The sequence below is a fragment of the Lepidochelys kempii genome, chromosome 9 (genome assembly GCF_965140285.1).
Source record: "Lepidochelys kempii isolate rLepKem1 chromosome 9, rLepKem1.hap1, whole genome shotgun sequence".
NCBI lineage: Eukaryota > Metazoa > Chordata > Testudines > Cheloniidae > Lepidochelys > Lepidochelys kempii.
The window spans coordinates 93,970,005-93,982,042 of record NC_136388.1 but is presented as its reverse complement, the minus strand read 5'-3'; the positions used below and the strand labels follow the sequence as shown (position 1 = coordinate 93,982,042).

General features: G+C 43.1%; 1 long non-coding RNA gene across 1 annotated transcript in view; it reads right to left on the bottom strand.

Annotated features, from left to right (window-relative positions):
- Positions 1-10,955: 10,955 nt before the first annotated feature.
- The window catches only part of LOC140916727 (uncharacterized), a 28,345-nt gene continuing 27,262 nt past the window's right edge, over positions 10,956-12,038 (bottom strand). Inside the window, exon 5 of the long non-coding RNA XR_012160628.2 lies at positions 10,956-11,121. This is a non-coding gene — a long non-coding RNA (uncharacterized LOC140916727). The remainder of the gene's footprint in view (positions 11,122-12,038) is intronic.

Here is a 12,038-nt window from a genome sequence, read left to right as displayed (position 1 = left end):
GTCTACCAGTTGAGTTAAAAACTAGTCTCTGCTGGGTGATAGTACTACAGCCATATCACTGATGTGCTCTCACAAGCCTCCCACCACTAGAGGGAGCACCATCAGATCACAGTTAACCAAGTGACCATTTGGAATAATGTAACTAGGAAGAGTGGCCAAGAAATAACATTTAAAATATGATAAACATTTTGTTTCGTTCCAGGTTTGCTTTATTGTTAAATTCTCACTTGCAGCCTTTGCTGTTGGCCTATAGAAAAGGGATGGGAAAGGGCAGGGAGTAGACAGAATGATCACCCTACCCCTGTGTGCCAAGAGATTATGCAATATTATGTGATTGTTTCCTTGGACACAAACAGATGGGGTGCTACATCAGTTGTCTTTTGTCCTTTACTTCCATTGTGAGCTCTTTTTGTTCTGTGTTTACACAGTACCTAACATAATGGGGCCCTGGTCCATGACTAGACTCCTAGGCACTACGATAACACTAATGATTAATAACGATAATAATACAAGAAGTGGCTGACCACATGTTCAGAGGAGTAATGCTACACCACTAAGAGGCTGTCACAGATTGCTCTACCCAAACTTCATGCACACTCCAGGAGGCATTGTGCCATGGAGGCACACAACAGCCTCAGCACTGAGTGATGGCTACACGCCATGATCTGTCCCAAACTGACTAAGTGGGAGCTGCTTTCTTTGCAGTTATCTATGCTTGTCTTTTACTTTTTCAGCTGAAGTTACAATTTGGAAGCCACTATTAAAAGGTTTTCATCTTGGACCTGATACAGTGTGTGCTTTTGCTTGGAATGCTAGAAAAGATAACAGGACTGCTTTAAAACTTTTAGTTCATCAACCTTTGTTTCCACTCAAGCAACTCTACCCTGGATCTCAAGTCATAGGAGTAGTTAGATTTTGTTCTGTCAGAAAAGTGGCAGCTTCCCCACCTAAAACAGTTCCTTAGACCTGTGGTTCCCAAACTTGTTCTGCTGCTTGTGCAGGGAAAGCCCCTGCCGGGCCAGGCCAGTTTGTTTACCTGCCCTGTACGCAGGTTTGGCCGATCGCGGCTCCCAGTAGCCGCGGTTCGCTGCTCCAGGCCAATGGGAGCTGCTGGAAGCGGCGGCCAGTAGGTCCCTCAGCCCGTGCCACTTCTAGTAGCTCTCATTGGCCTGGCCTCCACTTCCAGCAGCTCCCATTGGCCTGATGTAGCAAATCGTGGCCACTGGGAGCCGCGATCGGCCGAACCTGTGGACGCGGCAGGTAAACAAACCAGCCCGGCCCGCCAGGGGCTTTCCCTGCACAAGCGGCGGAACAAGTTTGGGAACCACTCCCTTATATGTTTCTTTGAAACCTTCTCCTGGTAAGAAATGACTCAGATTGAAGTCTCCAACTGGGACATCAAGTTACCCCATCAACTGCTCCTCGTGATTGCTCTTTATTATTTTCCTTCCTCTAGACTTTAGAACATAATTGTGACCTAAAATTAAAAATTTCAGCAGCAGAACATATTGCTGAATTGATCCAGATTTTTAGTGACTCTACTTCCCGTGCTGTGTGAGTACATTCATGTCTGTGTCCTCACAGCCTACCTGTGTGGCTGGAAAATCTACTAATCATTTTAGAGAAGGGGAACTAGGGTACAGAGAGAATAAGTGACTTGTTTATCTACACACACATTGTCACAGCTGGATCACGGGTAGCCAGACCTAGTAGTCTGAGCCTGAATTCACAGTCACGAGATAGGAGTCAAGAATCAATTGGTCAGAATACTGGGAGGTCAGAAGCAGGAGACAAACAGGAGATGAGAACCATTAGTTGGGAGCCAGAGTCAGGCCAGGTCAGCACATCATGGGGATCAGAGGCTGGAGGCAAACTGGTGGTCAGGAACCACAAGTCAAATGCTGGGGTCAAGCCAGGTCTGGATGCCAGGAAATCTAGCCAGAGGAGCAGGAATCACAGGCACACAGTCTAAAGCAGGGTGGAGCCCAGCTGTTCAGATAGATAGCTTCCTGTTCCTGAGCCGGGCTTAAGTAGGGACAACGAGCCAATCAGCCACTCTGAGACTCTGCCAATCAGATCGCGGGAGCGGAGCCTTACACTGGGGCTGGGCTTTGAGTGTCCCAGGAAGATATTGTTAGCAGGCTGCCAGGTGGAGGGTTGGAGCATGGCTGCTTCCACGAACTTCGTAGGGCTTGGTTTGCTTGTGTTCCAAGTTGCTTGTGTGATTACGTGTAGAAGTTGAAATGTACCGTCATATGTACATGCATCTGTGCTGGGTACTCTAGTATGCTTGTGTAATAAGGGAGTTGGTGGAGTAATGCTGTGTGAGTTAGAGGAGGCTCAGGTACAGTAATCCTTTGAGCAACAGTTATCAAGATGTCAACTACGTCCTTCACTGAACATGGATGTCTCTGTGGATAAAAGTTTGATTATATTGTTGCCACAGCAGGTATTAGACAGACTTGTAGATCAAAAAGACCATACATTAAATCCACCATTACCTGGCTCCTAAAATGTCTGTCTGTTTTTAAGGTGACTATTATGTGGTAGATGGATTGCTCAATCGTGTTTGAGTTCATGTCACTTGGAACATAATGAAGAATAACATCTGGGCCAGAGATGAGGAACTGGTGTTACATTACTTGTTCATCCCTATGGATTTCCATTAAGTAGGTTCCAGTTTAGTGTCTATGTAAATTTCCCACATCTTTTTGATTTTGAACGCTCTATCTAGAAATTTAAAGACAAAAGGCAAACCATGTTAGGAAAAGATGACAGACTAAAAGTCAGATTCAGAGCAACATTGCTTATTTAAAGGCTAGGAAATAAGAGCTATTTTAAAGCAGGTGAAAGTCACTAACGTAACTTATAGTGCAGTAGAAACTGCTCTTTTGTAAAAATAAAGGCACATCACAGTGGGCACTTTGATCCCCTCTGTACATCAGTAAAGGTTGGGCTGTACATAAACAGGGTGTGCACGTGTGACAGTTTGGCCCGTCGTGTTTTGGCTGGTCTATCTGTAACCCTTACCATTCTTTTCACATAGTGTCTTGTGTTTAATATGTAGCATAAAATGACTAATAATGAGGGTTCTGATTATGAAATGAAATCACCGCTGAGCCGTGGGATGCTTCCGAGCAGAGTCCCTTTCTACCTGAAGAAATTGGCTGCTGTAATGTTTTCATTTTTGTGATGGCTTCATCCACTGTTACATGGGCCTCATCAAACAGATTTATGTCTCCAGACAGCAATTGTTGTTTCAAAGAGCCGTTTTGAAACTGAAAGATACAGTTCAGATGTTTGGCATTTTTTCCCTTCTAACATGGGGCAATTATGATGAATCAGAGGTTTTTCTGTGCTCCTATTGATCACCATAGTAACCTACACTTGCTGTATTTAATAGGAAGCATAAAAAGTTATTTAATTGGCAGAGATGGAGTTTGGGGAAGTATTGATTTATGAACACTAGGGAAATATTTTAATAAGAATATTTGCTTCGCAGGTTATCATGTGTGCCATTAATTTGATCTGCATCTGTCAAGCTGATTGCAGTGAATGAACAGGGAAAGAATATCAATTAGGCTTGAAGCTATTTCCTTCTGTTATCCATTGTCTTTTTAAAATATGGATAGGGCTCTTTTCAACCAAAATCGCCTGCATGGATGTAAAACACAATGATGCTCCATCAGCTTGTTAGCTGTTGCTGCTACTCTGTAGTTTCAGTGAACCCCAGGGTATGTTTAAATGCAAACAAAAAACAAACTGCATTGATTTTTTTTTCTAATCTAATGACATGATTGCTCTTGCTATTAGATTCCAAAATCTGTGTTTTAACAAACCAAAATTGTGAGCCTAAATGTCCCAGTTGTATTGCTTGAAATGGTGCTTCACAATATGGCTTTTTATTAATATTATTTTTGTGTTGCCGTAACAGGTAGGAGCCCTACTCATGGGCCAGAACCACATTGTGCTAGGTGCTCTACAAAAACAGAGCAAAATATGATCCCTGCCCCAAAGAGCTTACAATCTAAGCAGTCCGATGATGTTTCAGCTGCATTATTATATGAAAAAAGCATTGCATCCCTTTGTCATAAAAGTAATAGTTATACCATTTGGGAAGTTATTCTGTGCCAGGAAATTTTATCTCCTTGGAAGCTGGGATGCACAAAAATCTAACTTACTAGAAAACAATCCATGGAAAAATGGCACCTTACATTTTTTTCTCCCTTCAGGAAATCAGGTAATGAATTCTTTGTTCATTGGTACCTGTGAGGCACAGAGCTGGTTGAAAAATACCAATTATTCTTTGTGGAAAATTAAAGAAAAAGGTGTGTGTTGTTTTTGCGTGTGTTTTTTATTGTATTTTTTGGCAACATTTCCAATGAAAAATGTTCAGTTTTTCATTAAATTTCTGGTTTTCAAAAATCAATTTCAGCAAAATCATTTTGTTTTTTAAACCAAAATATGTATAAAAATAAAATAACAAAACATTGCTTTCTGTTTTTCATCAACAAACTGGAAAATGTAATTAAAAGTGATTTTTTTTGTGTGTGTGCAAAAACTTTCATTTTTAATGGAAAGCCTCTTTTTTGGGGGGAAATTATTTTTCAGGTTTTTTTTTTTTCTTCACAAACACTTCTGATTGGCGACCGCTGTTATTTCTCTTGATACTTTTGTTGCTTCCATTCTATTCCAGAAATAAAGCAAATAGGTTCCAGTTTAGAATTTAAAATATGCTTGGAGAATGATGATGGCAAAAAGAGACAAAGAAAAAATTAAGTGCAATGAGAGAGGAATTTCCAGTTGAGGGTGATGGACCCCATGCATCCTTCTTTGTTGCCTTGGTGCAGAGCCTCCTTCTGCAGCTTTCAAGGGAGGGGTGCAGAGCCACCCATACAGGAGTGCTCCTTCACCACTTAAGGTCTTAAGTGATGTGGAGCATCTCCCATGGGCTCTGCACACATCCGATGTGCATATTCTGCCTATCTGGATTACTGACTCATTAACTTGTTCTAACTCTACTGATGAAATGGGAGATTTTACGTTGATTTCAGTGAGGTTTGCATTAGCCCTATTGTGCCAGATCCTGCACCACTGACCTCAATAGAGGTGAAATGCTGGGCCCATTAAAATGCATGTTAAAATCTTCCGTTGACTTCAGTGTGGCTAGGATTTCACCCTAGGGGTTTTTCTATTGACTTCAGTGAACCATAAAGAAACTTATTTTGAGTATTCAAGCAACTGGTAGGCTAGGTTGTTCATTTTATCCCTCTATGTATAGTAAAATATTTCAGTGTCATGTAAATCCAAGCCTTTAACATTGGACTTCAGCTCAGAACTCATCAAACTTTTTACTTTTAAAAACAATGATTCATGTTCTGATGTGTTGTTTCTGTAATTAATAGTTCACAGCGAAACATGTCTAGGAACCACAATATTAAAGGATACAGTACACTTTGAATTATTTTCATTTAAACAGCTAAAACTGTGTTACACCTTGGCAGGGCTTTCAAGACCCTGAGGAATTTTCATTTACTAAAATTCATAGTCTCTCCAGTGTAAATGGATATAGCCCCATTGACTTTGGCATTTTACCCATTTACTCCTCAGAGAGTTTGGCCCAGAACTACATGTCTGAAATACTGAGCTGGATCCTGTTCCCAAGTTAAAACTCCAATTGTCTTCAATGGGAGCAGGATTGGCGTAATGGATCCTAAATATAAGCTTAAAAAGCTGGTTATGCTCTATATTAACCCTAATGCTTCTCTGGTTATCTGTTTTGTAAAACACCTAGTTTGCTTTTACCTCTGCAGCCCCTTCTCTAGAATCACCACTACAAGCATGCTTAATCTTGATATAGTCATCGGGTCCCTGCGTACTCTACGGACCATCTATTAAATGTTTTATCACATCACATTGCACTGTAAGATATAGTTAACTTAACACAAAGTCTGAGGAATTTTTCTCCTGTCAGGGTGAATTCCGTTGCATAATCTTCAGTACCTGTAGAAAGGGCACTGCTTTCCTCTAGGACTCTGTGATTCTGAAAAGGCTCTGGAAAAATTACCAAGAAATGTTTAGTGAAGTTTATTACAGAATCATTATTATAAATGGGATACCTGGATCTAGCCTTGTGTACTTACCTTTCATGAAGAAGCAGATGTGATCTGCATGGAGCATCAAACAGTAAACTGATATTATTAATGGTAAAAAAAAAAAACCCTTCATCAAATTAATATTGCCTGATGCATTTGCTAACCTATTCTTATGAATGTCGTTGCACACTAACATTGTGAAACTGAAACACATATGCCAAATAAGCTATCCTTATCTAAGTATACCATGTGTGTCTGTGGGTTGCTCCCACTTCCTAACAATTTTGTTAAAGTAATAATTTGGTCGTGTCAGGGGAGGGAAAACAGGATCTCCAAAGTCATAGTCAAAAGGAGTTACTGATTAAACTCATTGTGTTGCTTGTCTCCTGCTTGGCTCTTAAGCATTAATAGCTATCTCTTACTCAGATATTACATCACCATTCACCACTCACGGCTTGCAACAGATAGACAACTGGGACTGTAACACCTACTGAAATCTCAGACATTTAAATGAGGGAATGCTAGATGAGAGAGAGGCACTTCTCTTGCATAGTCATCTTTTTGGATCCAAGTGCTTATGTTAACTGAGGTTCTACTTGTTGCTATTTTTCATCTGAAATGAAACCTTTTATATCTGAAGGTATTCTTTTTTAAGATTCCAGAAATCTGAGTTTGTAAAGTGCAATCATGCCCTGGAGACAAGTAGCTAGAGTTAATCAAGTATCTATTATCAAACTGCCATCAAGTCATTTCTGTATAGGGGTGAATGAACAAAAAGGTACCATTTAAAAAAGCACATGAGGTTTAGAATCTCAAAGGAACGTAGGTGTTGTGATGCTCAGCACCCCCACACCTAACTCTTACGTGCCTAGAAAGTCAATGAGATTTACAAAGCCTGTGTTGGGTGTTCAGGCTTCCTATCCAACGAATGGAGGGAGCACCTAAGAACGGGATTCACAAAAAAGAGCATGCTAAGTGGCTCCCTGCCTAAGCTAGCCAATGGGAGATGACAAGGAGTGGGGTGTCTCCCCCGAACCCAGGGAGTTCAGCACCTATTCCTGCCTGAGATTCTCAGCTACAAACCCCTTCTTGGTGGTAAGCAGCTGTGCCATTTTTGCAAGAGGCTGAGGAATGATGAGCTGCTCCCTCATAACTTTTAGCCCAGGGGTTAGGATATTCGCTTGGGAAGTGGGAGACGCCCTCCTGCACACACATACACACACACACACAGTTCAAGCCCCCATCTGCCTGAGTGGAGAAGGGATTTGAACAGGGATCTGCCATGTCTAGTCTCTGGGCTGTGCGATATTCTCATGGGTGGAATCCCTCGATCTCTCCTGTTGAAGCTATTCCATTTTGGATTGAATACTTAGTCAATGGAGTACAGGGACTGGGTCCTGAGTCTCCCACATCCTAGGTGAGTGCTCCAACCACCAGGCTGTGGAGTCATGTCATTCTCATCCTTGCATAGATGTGCTCCCTCTCTTTCTTCCCCCCTTACCTCCCCCTCATGACACTGCTTATTTATCCAAAGTGCAAGAACTTCAACAAGCATGAAATCATTTTCCTCCTCTTCCTCCTGCCGCCTGTTCAGAGGCAGACACATAGGCGCCTAGGGAGCCTTTAGTGCAAAAACTTAAACGCTGAGTGAATTTAGGCACCTACAGCATTTGGCGGCAGCTGAGCGAAGGTTTTGTGAATCCCAGTGGGGCCTGATTCTGGGATTTACACACCTGAAGTGGCAGTTAGGTGCCCAAGTCTCTTTGAATCTTGGCCTAAGTGACTTAGAAGCTTAAGTTCCATTTCAAAAGTCATTTAGGTATTGATCTTCCCATGTGAGATCTAATATTGGGAGTGGGGGGGTGCTGGAGGGGAGGAAGCTTGTTTTGAACGGGGGGCGGAGGAATAGGAGAGGGAGTGAGGGGAGAGATTCAGATGTGGTGGGAGGGGAGAAGGAGTGCACCTGGCTCCAGGATGGGAAGGGGCATCCCAGCAGTCCCTTCTGCCCTTTCTATGGTAGTTTCTCCGTAGCTGGTATCCAGCATGCTCTGCTGCCCTCTCCACACCCTTGGCAGCTGGCACCCTGTGTGCCCTATGGCTCAGGTGCTGGTGCCCTGTCCCCTAGCCAAGCATTTGGTGTATGTGCTCCTGCTCCTTCCCCCTGAGCGGGGTGTCTCCAACGGGACCCAGGATGGCTGGAAGGCAGGAAGAGGAGAACCGTTCTTACTTGCTCCCGGCTGCTGGCTTGATCTCATGTGTCACGGTGGCTACTCCAACCCCTCCTCCAGGTTTCACTTTTTTTCATCCATGAGATATTGTGGAGGGGAGAAGAAACATCGATCACCCCCGAATGTTGCCATTGTGGGTGCAGTAGCTTTCCCTCCCCAACCCCCAAGTTCTGCTGTCCCTGTCTAATTAAGATGGTCTCATGATTAAAACATGGATTGTATGAATAGGGAGACTGTAACCCTAGTTCTGTCACAGGCTTCTTCGCTTAACCTCTCTGCATCTCAGTTTCCTCAGCTGTAAAATAGGTGTAAAATACTTTCCTCTCACAGAGGCGTTTGTGTGTTTTAAATTATCAAATCTCTGAATAGAATATTGAGCTCTGTGGATGAGAAACTCTGCGTAAACGTAAAGTGTTATGATTATTAACACATAGCGTATGTGGTTTCAGGTGTCGTTTCCACAATGTAAGTCTTATTCTTCAGTGAACATATACTGAAGTAGGTGCATATTTATAGTACAGAACAGTTTGTCCAGGACACACATTCTACTGCCATGTCACTAGTGTAAGCAGTGTCAGGATGAGCTCCACCCTGACATCTGGTGGTGAGGTGTGGCAAGTTGTGGAGGAGAACTTCAGGGGCCGATCTCATTTGCATGGGCACACCCACCACGCCTAGAATGAGACCATAGCTGCCCAAATGGTCACTGTGGCTGCTGTGGGATCCCCAGTGTCTCTGCTATTGGGGCAGGAAGAATAAATTGTTATTACCCTGATTATGGGAACTGTGCTTGGAACTGTACGTGGCCTTTTGTTATGATGGAGGGATTCACCATCAACTCAGTAGCACTCGCTAGGCAAGGGTCATGGGTTCCAAAACTGTGTGAATGGAGAGAGGCTGGGGACAAGTATTAATACTTGGTGGCATGGGCCCCCTGGTGAGGGCCTTACATGCTAATTGCACTTCCTCCTCTCTCCACTGTGGAATATCAGAGCTAATTTTGATTTCAGTAGAAGTCTAGTTATAGGCTGCTGAGCTCACTTTGGGCTGACAGTGCACCAGCACTGGGGCTCCCCTATTATAAGCTGAATTCACCTAAGAGCTGAAATCACTGAGTGTTGTGTTAAGTAGTGGGGGAGCCTGAAGATATATTGTGGAGCAGTTTGCGGGACGGCTGGTGAAGCAGTTCGATGCGGCGCAGTGTGTGGATGGCAGGAGCTGCTTGTGGGCCGTGGAGCTGAGCGAAGGAGTTCGTGGGGCGGCTGACGGAGCGGAGCGGAGCAGAGTGCAGCTGAGCGAAGGAGTTTGTGGGGCGGCTGGCGGAGTGGAGCGCCGCTATGGAGCTATGGGGCGGTCAGCTTCAGATCACGTAAGGTGCCTCTTACCCCTGTCCCATTTCCACCCAGGTTGGGAGGTAAAGCTCCGCAGATAAACTTTCGAACTCTGGGGCTGCCCTGACCAGGGACAGAGACTTTTGGGGCATTGGACTTTTGGGACTTTGGGTGATTTGGGGTTGCTGGACTCAAGAACCAAAGGGAAAAGGGCATGCCCCCAATTTGCCTGGGGTGGGTTTTTTGCTCATGGGTTGTGTTATGAATCCTGTTGGTGGTGTTTCCCAAACATAATGCCACATTGTTTCTCTCTGTTATTAAAAGGCTTTTGCTACACTCAGACTATGTGCTTGGGAGAGAGGAAGTATTGCCTCTTGGAGGCGCTCAGCGGGGGTGGTATATATTTGTCCCAGGTCACTGGGTGGGGGCTCGAGCCGGTTTGCATTGTGTTATTGGAATGGAACCCCTAGATATTGAACCCGGCCCTTGTTGCTGCCAACTCTGACGGGCAGAAGGGTTACACTAGCAATGGTCATTGTGAAAAGAACATGTGTACTCCACCAGTTGTTAATTTACACAGAGATACAAATACAAAAGCCGTATGTACTAGATAGACTACGTGTTTGGTTGAAGAAAAAAAGATGTAGGAAGCATTTGTACAACGTATTTGGTCATACAAACACTTCATGGGCAAATTCCTAATAAAGAGAGACAGTATAATAATGTTATATCAACTTCTATGTAGATTTCAATAAAAGACCTCAGCCAGGAATTACAGGGTCAATAGCCAAAGATATTTGGTTGACCATGGGTTCTAAATCAGTCAGTCTTGTAATGATTTGCCTGGTGCTCTTTTTTTTCAGTTAGAAATACTTTTGTTGATCTAAAATGTTAGCCTGCTCCATAAAATGAATGCCTAACATGAGAACAAAGAGCAATTATGTTCTTCACAAATCAGCTATTGACTATAATAATAAAAAAGAAGTAAATCCTGTCAGCTTGGCTCTGTGGCAGGACTTTCCAATGGTGCTTCATTCAAAACCACTTATGTAATCAACAATTAATGAGCTGCAAAATACTGCAGACCCCTTATTAACATACCTGCTAGAAAATAACCTTATACAACCATACTATTTTAAGAAATAAAAGACCTAATAACTATTACCAAGACAGCATCGCTTTGCTATTTTACTATTAGTTTTTCCCTGCCTGACAGTCTAAATGCCTGTAATTTTAGTCACCAGGACCACATACTAGTATAATTTTTTACAAGCAGAGAGCTGAAAGACCTTCTTATCTCTGACATTTATAGATAGCAGCTTCACCTGGCATCAGATTTTCAGCAACTTTTCTTAAGGTAGATGAAGTAGCACGAAGAGATGGCTGTCTTTCATAAGCTCCAACAAGTTAGCTTTGATTAAATTTTGTACAGTACAACTGAATTCCTTTGGGTAGGAATAGAAAGTCCTGTTGAGAGAAAACCAAGATGAAGGAAATCAACCCATGGTTATAAGATACTAAACAAGTCATAAAGTTTTCAAATAAAAGGAGCGCTTAGGAACTAGAAAATGACACTGTTTACTGGATGGAAGTGTAGGTATGTGCCCTGGAGAAAAAGGGGGTAGGAGGTCAGGGGGCAAATTCATCTCAGGTGTAACTCCAGTGAGGTCAGTATTGCTCAATATGGCTTTGATCCCACAAAGCAGTTAAGCGTGTGTTTAGTTTTCAAGCATGTGAGTAGTTCTGTTGAAATCAATGGCACTGCTCGGATGCAACTATATGGAAACCCAGTTAGCTGCTGTTACAGGCCCTGCTTCTGATCTCTGGTTTTTGACCTTGGTTTTATCTCCTGGCTCCAATAGCCAGTTTCTAACTTAGCTAACTGGTCTCCTGCTTCTAACTTCTGGTTCCTGATCTCAGCGTTAATTCCCAGCCCTGGCTCTTGACTTGGCCTCGACTCCTGCCTCTGACCCCCTGGTTCCTGATCCCAGATTGACCCATGCCACCGATTCCAGATGTCTGACTCTGACTCTGAGTCAATACACCGGCTGCCCGTGACCCGGCCCTGACACCCACCCATGTAACAGATCTACATAGGTTCTGCTGAGTTTAAGGCTATTTGGATCCATTGAGGAAAGCAGGATGTTGCCCTTTTTGTCATTGAAGTAAGCAGGATTCTGGACCTGATAACTTTGTTGTTAAACCATGAGGCAGAATGTGACTGATGCTATTTGCTCTTCAATAGCCACCTCTCTGCAACATTGAATGTAGAAGAAAAAATGTGCTTTTTAACAGGAAATCAAGAACATCATTCGGCTTCAATCCTCAGAGATTTGATAGAGAAAAGACTGCAGGATTGGGTCTACCATATTTTTTTTCTCCTT